Source organism: Rutidosis leptorrhynchoides, chromosome 6 (assembly GCF_046630445.1).
Source record: "Rutidosis leptorrhynchoides isolate AG116_Rl617_1_P2 chromosome 6, CSIRO_AGI_Rlap_v1, whole genome shotgun sequence".
Taxonomy (NCBI): Eukaryota; Viridiplantae; Streptophyta; class Magnoliopsida; order Asterales; family Asteraceae; genus Rutidosis; species Rutidosis leptorrhynchoides.
The window spans coordinates 359,879,819-359,904,631 of NC_092338.1; positions in this window are offsets into that span (position 1 = coordinate 359,879,819).

The window sequence follows — 24,813 nt, forward strand, 5'->3', positions numbered from 1 at the left end:
TTTTGTCGAGGGACGGACTAGGACATCGATCCGAAACGACCTCATCCTAAAACAAAGGAAAACAAAATTTTAAATTTATTTTATATTTGTTTTATAAGTTAAGGCTTATTAAAAAAAAAAAAAAACGCCGCGACTCGCGGAGTTTGAAGAACAAAATCACCGCGACTCGCGGAGAGACCAAAATCCAGAAAAAAATAAAACGGCCAGAACAGATCAGTCAACATACCCAACCCAAAATTACTTCGAAAATACACACGAAAAACACACACAAAAACCTTCAAAATTCACAATTTTTCACCATTTTTCGTCACATTTTTTACTAAAATCATGTTGAGAAGGATGCTATCAAGGAATTACTCAAGAAAAACGGTAAATTTCTACACCTAAACACCATTTAATCCGAAAATTAGTGTTCTTGAGCAATTTTATACCCAATTCGATTTTGATGCTTTTTAGTGTAATTATGCTTAAATTGTTTATGTATTATGCTTGTATAACCTAGATTGATGCTATTTAACATGATTAGAAGCCTTAAACTTCAAATTTTGAGTAATCTAGGGTTTGTGTTCTTGAGCAATTTGGGGCTTTTTGATATAAACAGGTTATGGCCGATTTTTGTCATGAATTGTTGCTAAATTAAGTAGTGTAACATATTTAGGTAGTTAAATGATCCAAACTTTGAGCCTAAACATGATTTTGAGAATTAAAGTGGACTTTTTCAAGTCTAAAATTCATGAACTTGATTTTTAAGAGATAATGTCATTTGAAACTTGTTTAATTGCTAGTGATGATTATTTTGACATGTTATTTGAGTTGAATGCTTATGAACTTGGGGAACATTTTCGTATATGCTTATTTGAAAAAGTGTAGATTTGATGAAAATATGAAAATGAGCTTAAGTTTGATATAAATTGAACATGTCATTGTAATTATTTTGATTGATGATTTTGCTGACACTAATACATATTTGGATGCACAAAAATTGTGTTTGATGTGTTTTGCAGACTGAAAGGGGTGAATCTTCATCCCAAGCTCGCAATGCTCCTCCTGAGAATGCGGAACAACAGGATGTTGATAGCTATTATAAACAAGATATACCTCATCCAGTTATGACATTTTCATATATGCACTTGGAAGATTTGCACCCGAACTTGAGATTTGACAGACGTTGGATAGATTATCCAAAATACCAAAGGGGCTTGCATACTCTTCATTCTAAAACTGTTGAAGTACCTAGGGTAATAGAATGGGAACCATTAGAAGCTGTAGAATTGGCCGAGCCAATTAGGGAATTACTTACACAGAGGTATGGTAATTCTACTTTTAACGATTGGGTACGTTTATTCAACATGCGTAGACCTGTATATAAAGTATGGTGTGAAGAATTATTGTGTAGTATAGAAATAAATGATCGGGTAGTTAGTTTAACTGATCGATCTTTTATTAGATTTTTGTTAGGAGGTTCGATGCACCACATGTCTTTACTAGACATGGCTCAGGCTTTACGTATATATACGCCTGAGGAGTTAGCATCTGCCGATTGTAGAGGGTTGATATTAAATGGTAGGAAAATTGATAAAAATTTTGATACGCATGGTGTATGGAGTCAAATGCCTAGCCATCACCGATTTAAAGGGGGAAATTACTCTTATTTGGATATAGATAGAGCAGAGTTAAGAGTAATTCATAGGTTTTTAGCTAATTCGATTACACAACGAGGTAAGAATAAGGAAAAGGTAAATGAACAGGATTTGTTTTACCACATGTGTATTCGAGACCCACAAAGTGCTGTAAGTATACCTTATTGTGTGGGTTATTATTTATCAGCTATGGTTAGGGGGATGAGACCGCATAGCATAATAGGAGGTGGTATATTTATTACTTTGATTGCTGAATATCTCGGTGTGGATATAAGTCGGGGGGGATTATTAATCGAAGAACCAGAACCCCGCGATACAATAGGTTTAAATGTATATCATGGTGCGAAGGTTTTGAAGAGGTGAAATAACGCCGCAGTACAATACCATGGTAGACATCCACAGGTTGAGAGAAACCAACAGCAAGGTAATGTGGGAGGGGGAAATGAAATGACAGAAATGCAAAGGTTTATAGCTTCACAAGAGTACGAAAATGCTAGTCATCGAGCATTTGAAGATTGACAAGTTCATCAAAACCAAATCATAGATTATTGCCAACAAATAGGTAGAAACTATATTCCTACTCCATCATCCGTATTTCCTCCCTGGTCTATAGAGATCCAACCACCGTATCCTACGTATAACCCAGCCGAAGCATTTTATAACACATATGATTATGCATGGAACCCCTACTGGTATCAGTATCATCCCTAGTTTACTTAGTTTTATTTATTTTATTATTTGTAATGTTGATACATTTAATACTTATGTTAATATTGTAATAGTTTTTATAATTTTCTAACTTTTATTATTAGATTTTAATAATTTTTGAATGTGGGGTAATATACCAAACTTCAAAAATATGTATATATGTTTGCAGTTTATCTTATGTACACAACAGGGTAAAACAACGCATTTTCAAAGACTGACATTAAGTTCAGCAAAAGCAACTAATTTTGACGACAAGATGCAAAATAAATGTGATATAACAACAAGATGGAATGAACAAATGATATGCACTATTTATCATTCAGCAAACAAACGCCAATATGTTTGGAAACTTTGGTAAAATTTAATCATTTTCACACAAATCACCCTCAATAATTTAAATTGTTACTGATTTCTTGCAAATGAGGGCATTGCAAGATCTTAAGTGTGGGAAGGGGTTAAATTCTTTCGGATTTTTATCTTAAACACTTGGTTACCATTAAAAATACTAGTAAAGCAGTAGTTGTATTAGAATCTAGTGCTCTCTGATAATAAAGAACAGCTCTAGTCTTATATACTGACTACCCAATTCTAGTAAAAATTTTCAAAATTTTCAATTAAATGAACTCAAAATCATGTTTATACATATTTATGAATGATAAAACTAGGTTTTCACACCGAAATTATTGTTACCTCGGAAAGGACATAAATTGAGAAACAAACCAAAATGTTAAAATTCATTTAAAATGGAATAGAGGACAATAAAAAGGAAAATAAAAGCCAAGTGTGGGAAAATTTACCAAGATATTTTAAACATATGTCACATATTTCTGTAACAAATAACTGAAAATACTTTTGCTTTGGACTAAACTAAACTGTTTTACCCGATGAAAGAAAAGAAGAGATGGATCTACACGATGAATCAATTCCATCATTAAAAGGAAGTAAAGTCTTCCGAAAAAGAAACGCGCTTCTTGATTTAGGTCAGGAAGTTGTCGTCCAGACCAGCTGTAGGTTGACGAAAAATCTAGAAAAGTCATCACTAAAATCAGCAGGAAATCCACGGACCTCAGCATAAAACAGGGTCGCCAAGTGGTCAGATTTATCCTAACCATGAGAAGGATTTATCTCGTAAAATGGGGGGGCACCGTGCAAATTAGATTGATAAGACTAATAAATCAGATCCCCAGAAAGGATAATCTCCTTAAAAGATCAAAAATCAGCTTTTAAGCCTGATATTACTCAATCCTAGAGATTGACCTTAAAGATTGAGAATTCAAACTCATGGAATTCAATGATATCTAAACTCGAGCTTGAACGAGAAAATATTTTGATCAAATTATAAACCGATTTGTTTTCTGAAAACCCATTTTCAATGCGTTCATTACCATTGAACGTAAAATCCTAGGAATTCACCTGGAATTCATTAGGTCATCTGAACCAAATCGGGTGTCAACCGTAAGAACGGTGGTTGCATAGCATGGTCGAAGACAGGACCTTGTGCCAGACCGAAAAATCATAAGGGTGAGCTTTACTATTGCTCCTACAAAGGATAGTAATTGCGTCTGACACGTTATAGACCATAATTAAAAGCATGTCAGGGGACATTGCCTTAACAGTTGCTTGTTCAACGCTTTCCTTTATAACCGGACGGTAGTTTACCGAAAGGTAATATACGGAGCAAGTATACTGGAAGTGTTGCTTTCCTAATACAAGGTTAGCAAGTGGGTGACACAAAACCACAAGTTTTGAGCTAAAATTTTCAAATCTGAAACCCACCAAACCCACAAAAATATTTTGCAAACACCGGTGAAGGGTTATTCCGGAAAACTTATCTAGGGTAAAAGCTAGATTAAAATTTTCAAAAGATCAAATGTTTTCATAAAGATCCAATTTCCTTAATGGATCTAAATTTTATAGTCATGTGGGACTATAAATCATATCATTACTACCATTGTTTATACCGCCGTATAGAAATCACTGATGTACAAAGTGTGAAGAATAAAGAAGTGATTCTAGTATTTCAATACTATATTGCTTGAGGACAAGCAACGCTCAAGTGTGGGAATATTTGATAATGCTAAAAACGAACATATATTTCATAGCATTATTCCTCAAGAAAGACAAGCTTTTAGTTGCAATTGTTCTATTTAAAAGTGATATTCGTTTAAATAATAAAAGGTGAAGACAAAAGACAGATTCGACGAATTGAAGACGCAAAGGTCCAAAAAGCTCAAAAGTACAAAATACAATCAAAGTGGTTCCAATTATTGATAAGAAACGTCTCGAAATTACAAGAGTACAAGATTCAAAACGCAAAGTACAAGATATTAAATTGTACGCAAGGACGTTCAAAAATCCGGAACCGGGACATGAGTAAACTCTCAACGCTCGACGCAACAGACTAAAAATTACGAGTTAACTATGTATATAAATATAATATAATATATAATTAATTATATAAATTATATATATATTATATTTATATAAAAATCCGCCGGCAAGAAAGGAGCCAAAATGGAGTGAGCTGGAATTTCAAACTCTGCGACTCGTGGAGTTTGAAGAGCAAAATGTCGCGAGTTGCGGAGCAGCCAAATTCGAAAATCCCTATAAAACCCAACTAATTCTGATCATTTTTAATATCATTAATATATCAATCTCTCTATCTATATAAGTAATATATATATATTTATATTTTAATTTTAATTTTAATTTTAATTTTAATTCTAATAATAAGGGTATGTTAGCGAATGTTGTAAGGGTGTAAGTCGAAATTCTGTCCGTGTAACGCTACGCTATTTTTAATCATTGTAAGTTATGTTCAACCTTTTTAATTTAATGTCTCGTAGCTAAGTTATTATTATGCTTATTTAAAACGAAGTAATCATGATGTTGGGCTAATTACTAAAATTGGGTAATTGGGCTTTGTACCATAATTGGGGTTTGGACAAAAGAACGACACTTGTGGAAATTAGACTATGGGCTATTAATGGGCTTTATATTTGTTTAACTAAATGATAGTTTGTTAATTTTAATATAAAGATTTACAATTAGACGTCCCTATAAATAACCATATACACTCGATCGGACACGATGGGCTGGGTATTTATATGTACGAATAATTGTTCATTTAACCGGACACGGGAATGGATTAATAGTCACTAGAATTATTAAAACAGGGGTAAAATTATGTACAAGGACACTTGGCATAATTGATAACAAAGTATTAAAACCTTGAGTTACACACAGTCAATAACCTGGTGTAATTATTAAACAAAGTATTAAAACCTTGTTACAGTTTAAGTCCCTAATTAGTTGGAATATTTAACTTCGGGTATAAGGATAATTTGACGAGGATACTCGCACTTTATATTTATGACTGATGGACTGTTATGGACAAAAACCAGACGGACATATTAAATAATCCAGGACAAAGGACAATTAACCCATGGGCATAAAACTAAAATCAACACGTCAAACATCATGATTACGGAAGTTTAAATAAGCATAATTATTTTATTTCATATTTAATTTCCTTTATTTTATATTTAATTGCACTTCTAATTATCGCACTTTTATTTATTGTTATTGTATTTAATTGCACTTTTAATTATCGTACTTTTTAATTATCACAAGTTTATTTTATCGCACTTTTATTTATCGCAATTTCATTATCATTATTTACTTTACGCTTTAAATTAAGTCTTTTATTTATTTCATATTTTACATTTGGTTTTAACTGCGACTAAGTTTTAAAATCGACAAACCGGTCATTAAACGGTAAAAACCCCCCCTTTATAATAATAATATTACTTATATATATATATATATATATTTGTATTTTTATAAATTTAAACTAATATAGCGTTAAGCTTTAATTAAAGATTCCCTGTGGAACGAACCGGACTTACTAAAAACTACACTACTGTACGATTAGGTACACTGCCTATAAGTGTTGTAGCAAGGTTTATGTATATCCATTCTATAAATAAATAAATATCTTGTGTAAAATTGTATCATATTTATCAGTATTTCGTTGTAAAAATAAAGCTATTTTATATACACCTCGCATAACATCAGGTTTTCAGAAAACAAATCGGTTTGTAATTTTGATCAAAATATTTTTTCGTTCAAGCTCGAGTTTAGACATCATTGAATTTCGTGAGTTTGTAATTCTCAATCTTTAAGGCCAATCTCTAGGATTGAGTAATATCAGGCTTAAAAGCTGATTTTTGATCTTTAAGGAGATTATCTTTTTCTGGTGGTCTGATTCATTAGTCTTATCAAGCTAATTTGCACGGCGCCCTCCCCATTGTACGAGACAGATCCTCTCATGGTTAGGAAAAGTCTGACCACTTGGCGACCCTGTTTGATGCTGAGGTCCGTGGATTTCCAGCTGATTTTCGAGAAAACTTTTCAAGGTTTTTCGTAGACTCTACAACTGGTCTGGACGACAACTTCCTGACGTAAATCAAGAAGCGCGTGTCTTTTTCGGAAGACTTTACTTCCTTTTAATGATGGAATTGATTCATCGTGTAGATCCATCTTTCTTTTAAATATATTATAAGAAATCTGGTAAAACTGATTAATATTGTCCAAAACAAAAGTATCTTTAATTATTTGTACAAAAGTATGTGACATATGTTCTAAATAACTTAGTAAATTTTTCCACACTTGGCTTTTATTTTTCTTTCTTTGCCTTTTTATTCTCCTCTATTCCATTCTTAAATGAATTCTAACATTTTGGGTTGTTTCTCAATTTATGTCCTTTCCGAGGTAACAATAATTTCGGTGTTGACACCTAGTTTTATCGTTCATAAATATGTATAAACATAATTTTGAATTCATTTAATTGAAAATTTTAAAAATTTTTACTAAAATTGGGTAGTCAGTATATAAGACTAGGGCTGTTCTTTATTATCAGAGAGCACTAAATTCTAATACAACTACTGCGTTACTAGTATTTTTAATGGTAACCAAGTGTATAAGTTAAGATTTTAAAAATCCGAAAGAATTTAACCCCTTCCCACACTTAAGATCTTGCAATGCCCTCATTTGTAAGAAATTAGTAACAATTTAAATTATTGAGGGAAATTAGCGTAGAAAAATAATTAAATTTTACCAATGTTTCCAAACAAATTGGCGTTTGTTTGTTGAATGATAAATGGTGCACATCATTTGTTCATTCCGTCTTGTTGTTATATCACATTTGTTTTTCGTTTTGTCGTCAAAATTAGTAGCTTTTGCTAAACTTAATGCCAGTCTTTGAAAATGCGCTGTTTTACCCTGTTTTGTACATGAGAAAAACTACAAACATATATATACATATTTTTGAAGTTGGGTATATCACCCCACATTCAAAAATTATTAAAAATCTAATAAGAAAAGTTAGAAAACTATAAAAACTATTAAAGTATCAAAAGAAATATTAAAAGTATAAAATTACAAGTTACCAAATAAATAAAAATAAGCATAAAGAAAATCAGGGTTGATAAGGATGGTGCCAGTAGGAATCCCATTCATAGCCGTATGTACTGTAGAATGCTTGAGCTGGGTCATATGTAGGGTACGGTGGTCGGGTCTGTATAGTCCAGGGAGGAAATACGGGCATTGGAGTAGCAATGTAGTTTGCATTTATGTGTGCACGATGACTTATGATTTGGTTTTGATGATACTGCCAATCTTGAAATGCTCATTGTCTAGCCATTTCATACTCATGATGAGCCATAAAAAGTTGCATTTCTGTCATCTCATTCCCCCCTCCCGCGTTACCTTGCTGCTGATCTCTTTCGACCTGTGGATGCGGTCCATCATATGGTGCTGCAGCGTTATGTCGTTTCTTTAAAACCTTAGCACCATGATATACTTTCAAACCAATTGGATCATGGGGTTCTGGTGCTGCAATTATTAATCTCCCCCGATTTCTATCAACATTGAGATACTCAACAATTAAAGTAACAAAGATACCACCTCCTATTATACCATTAGGCCGTATACTCTTAACTATAGCTGATAAATAATAACCCACACAATAAGGTATACTCATAGCGCTCTGTGAGTCTCGAATACACATGAGATAAAATAAATCATTCTCATTTACTTTCTCTTTGTTCTTACCTCGCTGTGTAATCGAGTTTGCTAAGAACCTATGGATAACTCTTAGCTCAGCTCTATCAATATCAGTATAAGAGTTATTCCCCCCACGAAATCGGTTATGCCTAGTCATTCTACTCCATATTTCATTCATATCAAAATTTTCATCAACCCTCCTACCATTAAGTATCAATCCTTGACAATCAGTAGATGCTAGTTCCTCAGGCGTATATATACACAAAGCCTGAGCCATGTCTAGTAAAGACATATGGCGCATCACACCTCCTAATAAAAATCTAATAAAACTACGATCGGTTAAGGTAGATACCCGATCATTTATTTCAACACTACATAATAATTCCACACACCATTCTCTATATACACGCCTACATATATTAAACAAACATTCCCAATCAGTAAAAGTAGAATTACCATACCTTTGTGTAAGTAATTCTCTGATTGGACCGGCCAATCCAACCGTTTCTAACGGTTCCCAATCTATTACTCTAGGTACTTCAACAACATTAGACTGAAGGGTGTGCAAGTTCCTCTGGTATTTTGGATAATCTATCCAATGTCGATCAAACCTTAAATTAGGATGTAAATCTACCAATTCTATATTTGAATATGAAATGAATTGATGCGGTAGATCTTGTCTATATAGGTCGTTAATCTCCTATTCTTCTGCATTCTCAGGAGGAGCATTGTGAGCCTGAGATGCGGATGAAGATTCACCCCTTTCAGTCTGCAAAACAGATTAAACACAATTTTTGTGCATCCAAATATGCATTAGTGTCAGCAAAATCATAAACCAAAACAATCATAATGACATGTTTAATCCATATTAAACTTTATACACATTTTCATAATATTAACAATTCTACAGTTTTACAAATGAACATATATGAGAATGTATACAATGTTCTTTAGCTTTTATCTCAAATAACATGTCAAAATAATCATTACTAGCAATTAAACAAGTTCCAAATGGCATTCATATCAATTAAATTGAGTTCATGCATTTTTTTACTCAAAAAGTCTACTTTAATACTTGAAAATCATGTTTAGGATCAAAGTTTTGATCATTTAACAACCTAAACATGTTACACTACTCAATTTAGTATAAACTAATAATAAAATTCGGCCATAACCCGTTTATATCAAAAAGCCCCAATTTTGCTCAAGAACACAAACCCTAGATTACTCAAAATTTGAAGTTTAAGGCTTCTAATCATGTTAAATAGCATCAATCTAGGTTATACAAGCATAATATACAATCAATTTAAGCACAATTACACTAGAAATCATCAAAATCAAATTAGGTATGTTTTTGTTCAAGAACACTAAAAATTCGAATTAAAGAGTGTTTAGGTGTAGAAATTACCGATCTCCTTGAGAAACTTCTTGGTAGGATCCTTCTAAACATGATTTTAGCAAAAAATTTGATGTTTATCGGTGAAAATTTTCGATTTTGAGAGTGTTTTTGTGGGTTTTTTCGCAGAAAAATAAGTGTGTGGGGTGTTGGGGACTGGTCTGTTCGACCAGTTAACCCAGCTGGGTTTTGCTACCTCCGCGAGTGCGGATGTGGGTACCCACAAAGTACCGCGAGTGCGGTTTTTCCCATTTTTTTTATATAAAATCTTTATTAATAAAAAAATTACTTGATTAATTTAAAATTTTGTTTTCCTTTTTATTTAGGACGAGGTTGTTTCGGTACGTTGACCTAGTCCGTCCCTCGACAAAATTTTTAAAAATTCATCATTTTAAAGCGTTGTTTTAAAAGCAAAGATTTTTGGGTTTTTTAATGTTTTTGGCGTACTTTAAATCAATAAGATTAAAAATAATGATAATAAAATTTCTCGTCCTGCCCTTGGGTAAAGCAATTTCGGTTCAATAACCTAGTCTTCAACTTACGACGAATTTTTAGAAATCAATTTTTAACTTAGTGAAATAAAGTAAATTTTTGTTTTTAAATTCACACCAACTTAAATTTAAAATGCAAAAAATTAAAAATTCATTATAATATTATTAAAAATTCTCACCAAATTCATATTATATTTTTGTTTTTAAACATACAAACTTATTAAAAATATTAATTTTTCAAATATTTATAAACTTAAATATATTGATTTTAAAAAAGTTTACAATATTAGTTTAATATTTATATATTAATTTTAAAAATATGGTAAAAATTAAAATTAAAAATCTTTTTGGTCTTTTATCCCACTTTAATCAATCAAATATTATCAAAAATATACGCCCCTCTTTTCGGTAAAGTAATTTCGGTTCCACAACCTAGTTTTACTCATGACGAATTTTTGAAATATTTTGGGTTGATTGATTAAAGATATTTATACCTTATGAATAAACGGTAAATTTCGCAGTGATGTAATAAATTTTTATATGATATCAATAATTTCGGTTACGCATATCTAATTTTATTGAATACCAATTTAATACTTTATAGCGAACAATTTAGCGTTTATTATCAAAAGGTTAAAAATAATAAAAATAAAAATAAAAACTGTACATACTTATCTGTGAGATAGAATTCTCAGTGACCTGCTTTAGCTCACTCATAAGATAGTCGGACTAATTGGTTTTCCATAGCTACATAGGCATAACCTCGAGCATTCAACGATTTTTCTTCTAAACATATAAACGGTCCTTCTCTGCATAAAGTAATGAACTCGGTATTGGAATATGTCTGATTCGTCGAGTATTTTCCTTCGTGTGACCATTTTCCGCATTTGTGACATCTTTCAAGGTGTTGTGCTCTTCTTTTTGCTGCAGATTTTGATTTTCCTTTACCAAAATGTAACTTATTATGATCGTTCCTAAGTTCTTTTCTTACTCCGTCCAATTTGGCTCTTATTACTGATACCAGGTCACTCGGGAGTGTGTCATTAGGGTCTGCTAACTAAGTGTAATGTTTAACTCTGTGACCATTAACTTTAAATTCGATCCCATTTGAATTTATTAACTCTATTGTACCGTACGGGAAAACTCTTTTTACTATGAATGGTCCAGACCATCTTGATTTCAATTTTCCAAGAAATAGCTTGAATCGTGAATTGAAAAGAAGAACTCTGTCTCCTTCTTTAAATTCTTTTGAACTTCTGATTCTTTTATCATGCCATTTCTTCGTTCTTTCTTTATAGATTAACGAATTTTCATATGCTTCATGTCTTAATTCTTCTAATTCGTTTAATTGACTTAACCGTAGACGTCCAGATTCATGTAAATCAAGATTACATGTCTTCAAAGCCCAAAATGCTTTGTGCTCAATTTCTACTGGAAGATGACATGCTTTTCCGTAAACGAGTTTAAAAGGTGTGGTTCCAATTGGAGTTTTGTAGGCTGTTCTAAAAGCCCAGAGTGCATCCTCCAATTTCATGGACCATTCCTTCGGATTTGATCCTACGGTTTTCTCTAGAATACATTTTAAAGCTCAGTTGGTATTTTCAACTTGTCCACTTGTTTGTGGATGATATGCGGTTGAGATTTTATGAGTTACTCCATATCTTTTGAGAACTTTCTCAAGTTGATTATTACAAAAATGAGTTCCCCGATCACTTATTAAAGCTTTCGGTGTTCCAAACCTTGCAAAAAGATGTTTTAAAAGTTGACTACAACTCGTGCATCGTTAGTTGGGAGAGCTTGTGCTGTAATGACCCGCACTTTTTCGATCGTTCTATACTTATAAGATTAATATTTACATAAATTAAACCTTACCAACATGATAAGCAATCCAAATTGTTGAGACTTATGCCTTCGAAAAGAGTTTTACACATCGTTTGACCGTCTAGTTTGACCGACGATATCACGAACTATATAACATATGATAATTATACGTTTGTGTATATATATTTATATATACATATTTAACATGATCTAAGAATGTTTTAATACCTCATTTTGTATTAATAACAATAAGTTACAAGTATATTTTGAAACTACTAACCTAAGTTTTCAAAACGATAACCATACGTAACGTTATTTGACATAAATACTTATGACCTATAATGTTTATACATATATCGTATAAGTAATGTATTTAATCACTTTTAAGGACTTAAATACATAAAACAATATAAGTATATTCACAAAAGATAGCTATATTTGAATTCTCATTCCATTTTTCACAAGATTTCTATACGTATATCTAGAGTACATGTACTCGTATCATACCTAACCTCTATACGTATTTACTATTGGTATATACACATCAAATCACCACCAACCAGCCCTTGTTCAATGCCTTATGTATAAGGTAACTACTTTTGTTATCTAGTATGACAATTTCACATGATTAAAAGATTTTTTCACAAAATTACAAACTTATACACCTTTTACACCACCATTTATACTCCATTCCATTTTCATTTTACTACACATTTCCTTTAACTAAAACACACTCTTAAGAAACTCCATAACCATTCAGCTAGTATCCATGAAGATCTAGCAATAAAAACATCACTTAAACACCATAAGAAAAACCTTACAAAAACACTTCAAGAATCCTTTCAAGAACACAAGTTTACTTCCAATCTTTCATCCAACTCCACCACTCTTTTGGTTCTAGGTCTTTACTCCTCTTTTACAGAAATCTTGTCCAAGTAACTTGAGGTAGTAACTTTGTTCATAACCTTATTCGATTCATATATATATAGCTATCTTATTATATGGTATAAAATTTTAACAACAAGAACATAGTTTGAATGTTTTCAAACTTGTTTGAAAACTAAATAGATCCTTCTAACTTAACTTTTAAAATACTTCAAGACCTGTAATATATCATAAATATATGCTAATTTAACAAGGTATAACTTGGTTTTTCAAAGAACACCTTAAAAACTGAATTTACGACGTCGGAGTGCAACCGGGGGCTGTTTTGGGTTGGATAATTAAAAACCATCTTAAACTTTGAATTGGAGGTTTATTTTCTGGAAAAATGATTTTTACTATGAATATGATAACACATAAAAATTTCATGATTTAACTCAAAGTATAAGTATTTTTAGAAAAATAATCATTTAAGGTTGTTTACATGATGGAAAATGATTAACTTCATAAGTTTCACTAAAGTTTGACCTATGACCTGTGATTTCGAATACAAACTAAGGTATTTACAGTTCATAGTCTTAAATAGGGACTCGGTCCAAGGAAGTGGCAAGTTGAATCAACGAAAACGGAGTTGTAACGAAGAAACTATGACCAAAACGAGATCGGATATCTAAGACTAGTTTAGCTACGAAAATAATTGGAGAAAATTAAATAAATCACATCTTTTTAAAATAACATGATATTTTATATATATGTACTCATAATTTAATTTTATATGGTTCAGGATCACCCGTAAACAATACGAGAAGATTAATCATAAGATCCCATGATTGTACGCAACACGTCATTTGACAACACCGGTACTTTATGTACGCAACACGTCATTTGACAACACCGGTACCGTGGGTCAAGATTAATCTCGACCAATACATATACGACGGGGGTTTTATTTATTTCATTGGGGGTTTATTAAACACCTAAAAATGAACCATTAAAATTGAATTACTAACATCGGACTGCTAACTACGGACTAAGAAATTATTAAAAGTATTAAAAGTATAATAAGTATATATATGTGACGATTGTTTTAAAAAGAAAAGGTATTGATATATTATATATGGATAGGTTCGTGATATCAATCGGAGACCAAGTCAAAATTACATATCTTCAAGACGAAAGTGAGTATATAGTCCCACTTTTAAACTCTAAGTATTTCGGGATGAGAATACATGTATTTTATGTTTTACGTTATGGACACAAGTAACTGAAAAATATATTCTACGTTGAGTTGTACCACTGGCATACTTCCCTGTAGCTTGGTAACTGTTATTTACAGCGGTATTGTAAACGCGAATCCTGTTGATAGATCTATCGGGCCTGACAACCCCAACCGGACTGGACGACCAGTATTCAACGGTTGCACAGTACTTCGTTTCGTGACTACACTTGGTATGGTGTAGTAAGATTTCATAATAAAGGGAATATGTGACGTGATTAAATGTTAAGTATGGTTACCAAGTGCTCAACCACTTAGAATATTTTTATTAAAATGTTTATATGTGAAATCTTGTGGTCTATATATATATATTGCTGCCGGCATTAAACCTATATCTCACCAACTTTATGTTGACGTTTTAAACATGTCTATTCTCAGGTGATAACTAAAAGCTTCCGCTGCAACATGTTGAATTTAAACAAGATCTTGAGTATGCATATTTGTGTCAAAAATAAAACTGCATATCGGAGGATTTGTAATGTAAAATATGCTAGAAATCGTATTGTTATCATCACATGTAAAGTTTGTAAGTCTAAGATTATCGCTAAACGATAGTCATCTTTTTATTGTCTAAAGCTTGTATTAAAATAAGAGTTATGGTTTGTAATGTAAAATAAATGCAGTTGTTCTTTTAAAAATGTCGCATATAGAGGTCAATACCTCGCAATGAAATCATACGTTATCTAACTCGTTCTTATGGTTAAGGATGAGTTATGACATGTGGTATCAGAGCGGTGGTCTTAGCGAACCAGGCTTGCATTAGTGTGTCTAACTGATAAGTCGTTAGGATACATTAGTAAGTCTGGACTTTGACCGGGTCTGATTTAAAAACCATTGCTTATCATTGTTGGTTAAAATTTATATGTAAATATTATGTAGTACTAATGGGTTAGTTGTTGTGTGATAGATGTCGGGCTCAAAACTTGTCATCACATTCAGCGACTCCGAACCAGAATCTTCAGATGGTGTTCCAGTCATTAACCTATCCGATGACGAAAATAATATCTTTGGGGAAGACTCACAAATTCCGGATGAACCGACTATAGAGAACCCGGAAAGTGAACCCGAGGAGGAAAGTGAACCCGAGGAGGAAAGTGAACCCGAGGAAGAAATACAGGAAATTACAAAAGACAAGTTCGAACTAGGAAAGAAACGAAAGGCTAATGAATTAGAAAATTCAAATCCCGAGTTTAGTGAGGATGATGTGGCACCAACTCCACTAGACACTACTACCCATATACCCGCTATTCCTATTCGTTCTATCCCGGCATCCAGTTCTTCAGCCCTACAGCCAAAATATAGGCAGACAGCTAGGATAAGCGTTAGGCCATTCCTTGAACCTAAACGTCCTAGAAAATAGACCAAACGATGCGCTGCCGTATTAAACCATGGGATCATATAATGTTTTGTATAATATTATTAGAGTGGTTTGCTTAATGTTCGATGTAAGATAAGCATATGTAAAATAGTGAAGTATGAAATGCAATAATTTTCCATGGTTAAGTATTATTTGGGTGGTAGTAATTGATTTTCGTACTAAGCTATTAAGTATGAACTTTAACGGGTAGGTACTACCCTAGATATAATTATAAAATGCTAATAAGAAGAAAAGGCTTTTATAATAATAACTGGTTCATATTATTAATAAGCTACGATGTACTGTAAATACATACTACATCTATAATATTCCATGTGAATAATTATTTTTTTTTTCATTCTTATTGAAGATTATGGCGCGATTGAACCGAATGACGGAACAAGAAATCCAGGAACTCATCAATCAGCGAGTGAACGACAGAATGTTATGGGTCGAGGCTGCAAGAGCTGCTGCAGTTAACCCAAATCCTCGTGTAGGATGCACCTACAAGACGTTTCAAGCTTGCAAGCCCTCATCATTCAGTGGAACAGAAGGACCGATCGGTTTAACCCGGTGGATAGAAAAGATGGAGACTATGTTTAAAATCAGTGGTTGTGTTGAAAAGGACATGACCAAGTATGCATCGTGCACTTTACAAGATAGTGCACTCACGTGGTGGAAAAATTTTGTGAAGGCTGTAGGAGGAGATGTAGCTTATGATACTCCATGGGAAGAATTCAAAACAATGTTAATCAACGAATATTGTCCAAGGAACGAGGTTAGGAAGTTGGAAGATGAATTACGAAGTCTGAAGGTTATTGGTACTGAAATCACCAACTACAATCAGCGATTCATGGAATTAGTTTTGCTATGTCCTGAATTGGTTCCAACCGAAGAACGAAAGATTGAAATGTACAAAGATGGTTTGCCCAAAAAGGTCAAGGCAAATGTTACAGCATCGAAACCTAAGACAATTCATGAAGCTATAACCATGGCAAACGAGCTAATGGATCAGGTCATCATGGATAAGAAAGTATCCAATACTGATGTGAAGGTATCAGGTAACAAAAGAAAGTGGAATGGAAATTATGATCGAGGTAACAAACAACAATCTTTTAAGAAACAAGAAATCACGCAAGGTGCGGTTAGTGATTTAAGCTTTGGTTACAAAGGACAAAATCCTTTATGTAACCGATGCCACAAACATCACTCTGGCTACTGTAATGTGGTATGCAACAAATGTAATCGAAAGGGTCATCTTGCTGAAGATTGTAGGGCTCTCGTTACAAATACAAATGGTACCAAGACTCCTGCCACCAATGCAAATAGAACTGCTTTGGCTACCATTACTTGTTATGGGTGTGGAAAACAAGGTCACTATAAGAGCCAGTGCCCGAATCCAGAGAAGAATATCGGACCTGCACGAGGGAGAGCATTTGTTATTAATGCTAGAGAGGCGTGTGAAGACCCGGAGCTTGTTACGGGTACGTTTACCATTAATAACTTATCCGCATCTATTATATTTGATACTGGTGCCGATAGAAGTTACGTGAGTAGAGGCTTTTACGCTAAATTGAATTGTTCATCATTACCTCTAGATGCTAAGTACATGATTGAGTTAGCTAATGGTAAACTAATTAAAGCCGATAAAATTTGCCGTGATTGTAAAATAAATTTAGCCGGAGAAACGTTTAAAATTGACTTAATACCCGTAGAATTAGGAAGTTTTGATGTAATAGTCGGCATGGACTGGATGTCCAAAGTAGGAGCTGAAGTTGTGTGTGCCAAGAAGGCAATTCGCATTCCTAGTAAGGATAAAATGCCGGTGATGATTTATGGAGAGAAGGGTAATTCAAAGCTAAAACTCATTAGCTGTTTGAAAGCCAAGAAGTGTTTAGAAAAGGGATGTTATGCTATTCTAGCACATGTTAATAAAGTCGAAAAGAAAGAAAAAGAGAAGTGCATCAATGATGTGCCTGTGGCAAGAGATTTTCCTGAAGTTTTTCCGGAAGAGTTGCCGGGATTACCTCCATTTAGATCTGTAGAATTTCAAATAGATTTAGTACCAGGAGCTGCACCAGTGGCTCGTGCTCCATATAGACTTGCACCGTCCGAATTAAAAGAACTTCAAAGTCAGTTAAAAGAATTACTAGACCGTGGATTCATACGACCAAGCACTTCACCGTGGGGAGCTCCAATTTTATTCGTCAAGAAGAAAGACGGATCTTTCCGAATGTGTATAGATTATCGTGAATTAAATAAGTTAACTATCAAGAATCGGTATCCACTACCGAGAATTGACGACTTATTTTATCAACTCCAAGGATCATGTGTGTACTCGAAAATTGACCTAAGATCGGGCTATCATCAATTACGTGTCAAAGAAGAAGATATACCGAAAACTGCTTTTCGGACACGTTACGGTCATTACGAATTTTTGGTCATGCCGTTTGGATTGACGAATGCGCCAGCTGTATTCATGGACCTCATGAATCGAGTTTGTAGTCCATATTTAGATAAGTTTGTTATCGTTTTCATTGATGATATTCTTATCTATTCCAAGAGTGAGCAAGAGCATGAACAGCATTTAAGGTTGATATTAGAGTTGTTGATAAAAGAACAGCTATATGCTAAATTTTCTAAATGTGCTTTCTGGTTGAAAGAAGTGCAATTTCTTGGCCACGTTGTTAGTAGCAAAGGAATTCAGGTTGATCCAGCAAAAATTGAAGCCATTGAAAAATGGGAGACTCCTAAGACACCAACGCAGATACGCCAATTTTTGGGTTTAGCCAGTTATTATAGAAGGTTTATTCAAGATTTTTCCCGAATAGCTAAGCCGTTGACAGCGTTAACGCAAAAAGGGAAGAAATATGAATGGACTTCTGAGCAGGAGAGTGCATTTCAATTACTGAAAAAGAAGTTGACTACGGTGCCTATTTTATCGTTACCAGAAGGGAACGATGATTTTGAAATATATTGTGACGCTTCGCGACAAGGTTTTGGTTGCGTTCTTATGCAACGGAAGAAAGTTATTGCATACGCATCCCGACAATTGAAGATTCACGAGCGAAATTATACGACGCATGATCTAGAATTGGGAGCAGTCGTGTTTGCATTGAAGATGTGGAGACACTACTTGTATGGGGTTAAATGCACTATATTTACTGATCATAAAAGCCTTCAACATATTTTTGATCAGAAACAGCTGAACATGAGGCAACGTAGGTGGGTCGAGTTAATAAATGACTATGATTGTGAAATTCGTTATCATCCCGGGAAAGCGAATGTGGTGGCTGACGCACTAAGCAGAAAGGAACGAGAACCAATTCGAGTACGAGCGATGAACATAAAAATTCGCATGAATCTCAACTCACAAATCAAAGAAGTTCAACAAGAAGCACTTACTAAAGAAAATATAGGAAATGAAATAATGAAGAAGTATGAGAAGCAACTCGTTATACGAGAAGATGGAAATCGATATTTTGCAAATCGTATTTGGGTACCGAAGTTGGGTGGATTAAGGAAGTTGATATTGAACGAGGCACATAAGACAAGATACTCGATACATCCTGGAGTGGGAAAGATGTACCAAGATCTTAAGACACATTATTGGTGGCCTAACTTAAAGACAGATGTTGCAACATATGTTGGGGAATGTTTAACTTGTTCCAAGGTCAAAGCAGAACACCAGAAGCCGTCAGGGTTACTTCAACAACCAGAAATCCCAGAATGGAAATGGGATGGTATTACCATGGATTTCATCATGAAGTTACCAAAGACTGCCTGGGGATACGACACCATTTGGGTGATTGTTGATCGTCTCACCAAGTCTGCACATTTCTTGCCTATAAAGGAAATGGATAGAATGGAGAAACTATTACGATTGTATATAAAGGAAATTGTTTCAAGGCATGGAATACCTATTTCCATTATATCTGATCGTGATAGTAGATTTACCTCAAAGTTCTGGCAATCACTACAGGAGGCACTAGGAACTCGTTTGGATATGAGTACTGCATATCATCCGCAAACGGACGGGCAGAGTGAAAGAACAATTCAGACTCTTGAAGACATGCTCAGGGCATGTGTGATCGATTTTGGAAACGGATGGGATAAGTATCTACCATTAGCAGAATTCTCGTATAATAATAGTTATCATGCGAGCATTAAAGCTGCACCATTCGAAGCATTGTATGGAAGGAAGTGTAGATCTCCTATCTGTTGGAATGAAGTAGGAGATCGACAATTAACTGGTCCCGAGATCATACATGAAACTACTGAAAAGATAGTACAAATTAAGGAGAGATTGAAAACAGCCCGTAGTCGCCAAAAGAGCTACGCCGATGTTCGAAGGAAACCATTAGAGTTTCAGATCGGTGACATGGTTATGCTAAAGGTGTCACCTTGGAAAGGTGTAATACGTTTCGGTAAAAGAGGTAAACTGAACCCAAGATATGTAGTCCCGTTCAAGATCATCGAACGCATTGGACCGGTAGCTTATCGACTCGAGTTACCGCAACAACTCGCCGGAGTACATAATACCTTTCACGTCTCGAACCTTAAGAAGTGTCTTGCAAAGGAAGACCTCACCATTCCTCTTGAAGAAATCCATGTCGACGAAAAACTACAATTCATCGAAGAACCAATCGAAATCATGGACCGTGAAGTTAAACAGCTCAAGCAGAGCAACATACCGATCGTTAAGGTACGTTGGAATGCTCGAAGAGGTCCCGAGTTTACTTGGGAACGGGAAGATCAGATGAAACAAAAGTATCCACACTTGTTTCTCGATGACGCAAAATAGGTACAATCTTAAAATTTCGGGACGAAATTTATTTAACGGGTAGGTACTGTAACGACCCGCACTTTTTCGATCGTTCTATACTTATAAGATTAATATTTACATAAATTAAACCTTACCAACATGATAAGCAATCCAAATTGTTGAGACTTATGCCTTCGAAAAGAGTTTTACACAACGTTTGACCGTCTAGTTTGACCGACGATATCACGAACTATATAACATATGATAATTATATGTTTGTGTATATATATGTATATATACATATTTAACATGATCTAAGAATGTTTTAATAACTCATTTTGTATTAATAACAATAAGTTACAAGTATATTTTGAAACTACTAACCTAAGTTTTCAAAACGATAACCATACGTAACGTTATTTGACATAAATACTTATGACCTATAATGTTTATACATATATCGTATAAGTAATGTATTTAATCACTTTTAAGGACTTAAATACATAAAACAATATAAGTATATTCACAAAAGATAGCTATATTTGAATTCTCATTCCATTTTTCACAAGATTTCTATACGTATATCTAGAGTACATGTATTCGTATCATACCTAACCTCTATATGTATTTACTATTGGTATATACACATCAAATCACCACCAACCAGCCCTTGTTCAATGCCTTATGTATAAGGTAACTACTTTTGTTATCTAGTATGACAATTTCACATGATTAAAAGATTTTTTCACAAAATTACAAACTTATACACCTTTTACACCACCATTTATACTCCATTCCATTTTCATTTTACTACACATTTCCTTTAACTAAAACACACTCTTAAGAAACTCCATAACCATTCAGCTAGTATCCATGAAGATCTAGCCATAAAAACATCACTTAAACACCATAAGAAAAACCTTACAAAAACACTTCAAGAATCCTTTCAAGAACACAAGTTTACTTCCAATCTTTCATCCAACTCCACCACTCTTTTGGTTCTAGGTCTTTACTCCTCTTTTACAGCAATCTTGTCCAAGTAACTTGAGGTAGTAACTTTGTTCATAACCTTATTCGATTCATATATATATAGCTATCTTATTATATGGCATAAAATTTTAACAACAAGAACATAGTTTGAATGTTTTCAAACTTGTTTGCAAACTAAATAGATCCTTCTAACTTAACTTTTAAAATACTTCAAGACCTGTAATATATCATAAATATATGCTAATTTAACAAGGTATAACTTGGTTTTTCAAAGAACACCTTAAAAACTGAATTTACGACGTCGGAGTGCAACCGGGGGCTGTTTTGGGTTGGATAATTAAAAACCATCTTAAACTTTGAATTGGAGGTTTATTTTCTGGAAAAATGATTTTTACTATGAATATGATAACACATAAAAATTTCATGATTTAACTCAAAGTATAAGTATTTTTAGAAAAATAATCATTTAAGGTTGTTTACATGATGGAAAATGATTAACTTCATAAGTTTCACTAAAGTTTGACCTATGACCTGTGATTTCGAATACAAACTAAGGTATTTACAGTTCATAGTCTTAAAGAGGGACTCGGTCCAAGGAAGTGGCAAGTTGAATCAACGAAAACAGAGTTGTAACGAAGAAACTATGACCAAAACGAGATCGGATATCTAAGACTAGTTTAGCTACGAAAATAATTGGAGAAAATTAAATAAATCACATCTTTTTAAAATAACATGATATTTTATATATATGTACTCATAATTTAATTTTATATGGTTCAGGATCACCCGTAAACAATACGAGAAGATTAATCATAAGATCCCATGATTGTACGCAACACGTCATTTGACAACACCGGCACTTTATGTACGCAACACGTCATTTGACAACACCGGTACCGTGGGTCAAGATTAATCTCGACCAATACATATACGATGGGGGTTTTATTTATTTCATTGGGGGTTTATTAAACACCTAAAAATGAACCATTAAAATTGAATTACTAACATCGGACTGCTAACTACGGACTAAGAAATTATTAAAAGTATTAAAAGTATAATAAGTATATATATGTGACGATTGTTTTAAAAAGAAAAGGTATTGATATATTATATATGGATAGGTTCGTGATATCAATCGGAGACCAAGTCAAAATTACATATCTTCAAGACGAAAGTGAGTATATAGTCCCACTTTTAAACTCTAAGTATTTCGGGATGAGAATACATGTATTTTATGTTTTACGTTATGGACACAAGTAACTGAAAAATATATTCTACGTTGAGTTGTACCACTGGCATACTTCCCTGTAGCTTGGTAACTGTTATTTACAGCGGTATTGTAAATGCGAATCCTGTTGATAGATCTATCGGGCCTGACAACCCCAACCGGACTGGACGACCAGTATTCAACGGTTGCACAGTACTTCGTTTCGTGACTACACTTGGTACGGTGTAGTAAGATTTCATAATAAAAGGAATATGCGAAGTGATTAAATGTTAAGTATGGTTACCAAGTGCTCAACCACTTAGAATATTTTTATTAAAATGTTTATATGTGAAATCTTGTGGTCTATATATATATTGCTGCCGGCATTAAACCTATATCTCACCAACTTTATGTTGACATTTTAAACATGTCTATTCTTAGGTGATAACTAAAAGCTTCCGCTGCAACATGTTGAATTTAAACAAGATCTTGAGTATGCATATTTGTGTCAAAAATAAAACTGCATATCGGAGGATTTGTAATGTAAAATATGCTAGAAATCGTATTGTTATCATCACATGTAAAGTTTGTAAGTCTAAGATTATCGCTAAATGATAGTCATCTTTTTATTGTCTAAAGCTTGTATTAAAATAAGAGTTATGGTTTGTAATGTAAAATAAATGCAGTTGTTCTTTTAAAAATGTCGCATATAGAGGTCAATACCTCGCAATGAAATCATACGTTATCTAACTCGTTCTTATGGTTAAGGACGGGTTATGACATGTGCTTCCGCCCATTTAGATACATAATCAATGGCAACGAGAATGTAGAGATTATTATGAGATTTTGGAAATGGACCCATAAAGTCAATACCCCAAATGTCAAATACTTCACATTTCATCACGTTGACTTATTTTTCTGGCCCTTTGACAAGCATCACAGGATTTGCAAAGAAGGTGTGTGTCTTTGAAAATTGTAGGCCAATAGAATCCAGCATCGTAAACTTTTCTTGCTGTGAGTTGAGGCCCATAATGCCCTCCTGTTGGTCCTGTGTGACAATGGTTTAAGATTTGACTAGCTTCATCCCCGAATACACATCGACGTATTATTCCATCGGGACAACTTTTAAACAAATGTGGATCTTCTCAGAAATAGTGTTTTATATCACAAAAGAATTTCTTTCATTTTTGGTACGACAATCCTTTTTCAAGGAATCCACATACTAAATAGTTTGCATAGTCTGCAAATCATGGAATTTCACTATAATCTATCTTTAATAGATATTCATCAAGAAAGTTGTCTTGTATGGCCGATTCATTTAGAACTTCTAATTCGGGATTTTCAAGACGAGAAAGATGATCAGCGGCGAGATTTTCTGCTCCCTTTTTGTCTCGGATTTCAATATCGAACTCTTGTAAGAGTAAGATCCAACGGATTAATCTTGGTTTGGCATCTTGTTTTGAAAATAAATATCTAAGAGCAGAAAGGTCGGTATAGACCACCGTTTTAGCTAGAACGAGATATGAACAAAATTTGTCAAAAGCAAAGACAATAGCAAGGAGTTCTTTTTCAGTAGTTGTGTAATTCGTTTGTGCTCCTTGTAACGTCTTACTAGCATAATAAATAGGTTGAAATTATTTTTCAATTCTTTGTCCTAAAACGGCTCCCATTGCAAAATCACTTGCATCGCACATAAGTTCAAAAGGTAGATTCCAATTTGGAGTTATCATGATCGGCGCATTAGTGAGTTTTTCTTTAAGAATATTAAAAGATTTGATGCATTCATCTGAAAAGATGAATGGAGCATCCTTTTCTAGGAGTTTATTCATAGGAGTGAGAATTTTAGAAAAATGTTTTATGAAACGTCAGTAAAAACCGGCATGCCCTAGAAAACTCCTAACTCCTCTAACATTGGTGGGATGTGGAAGTTTAGCAATTACATCTACTTTAGCTCTATCCACTTCAATTCCTTCCTTTGAAATTTTATGACCAAGAACGATGCCTTCTTTAACTATGAAATGGCATTTCTCCCAATTAAGAACTAAATTTGATTGTTCGCATCTAATAAGCATACGTTCAAGATTAACTAGACACGTTTCAAAAGTATCACCGAAGACTGAAAAATCATCCATGAAAACTTCCATTCATTCTTCTATCATGTCGTGAAAAATCGCCATCATGCACCTTTGAAAGGTTGCAGGGGCGTTGCAAAGT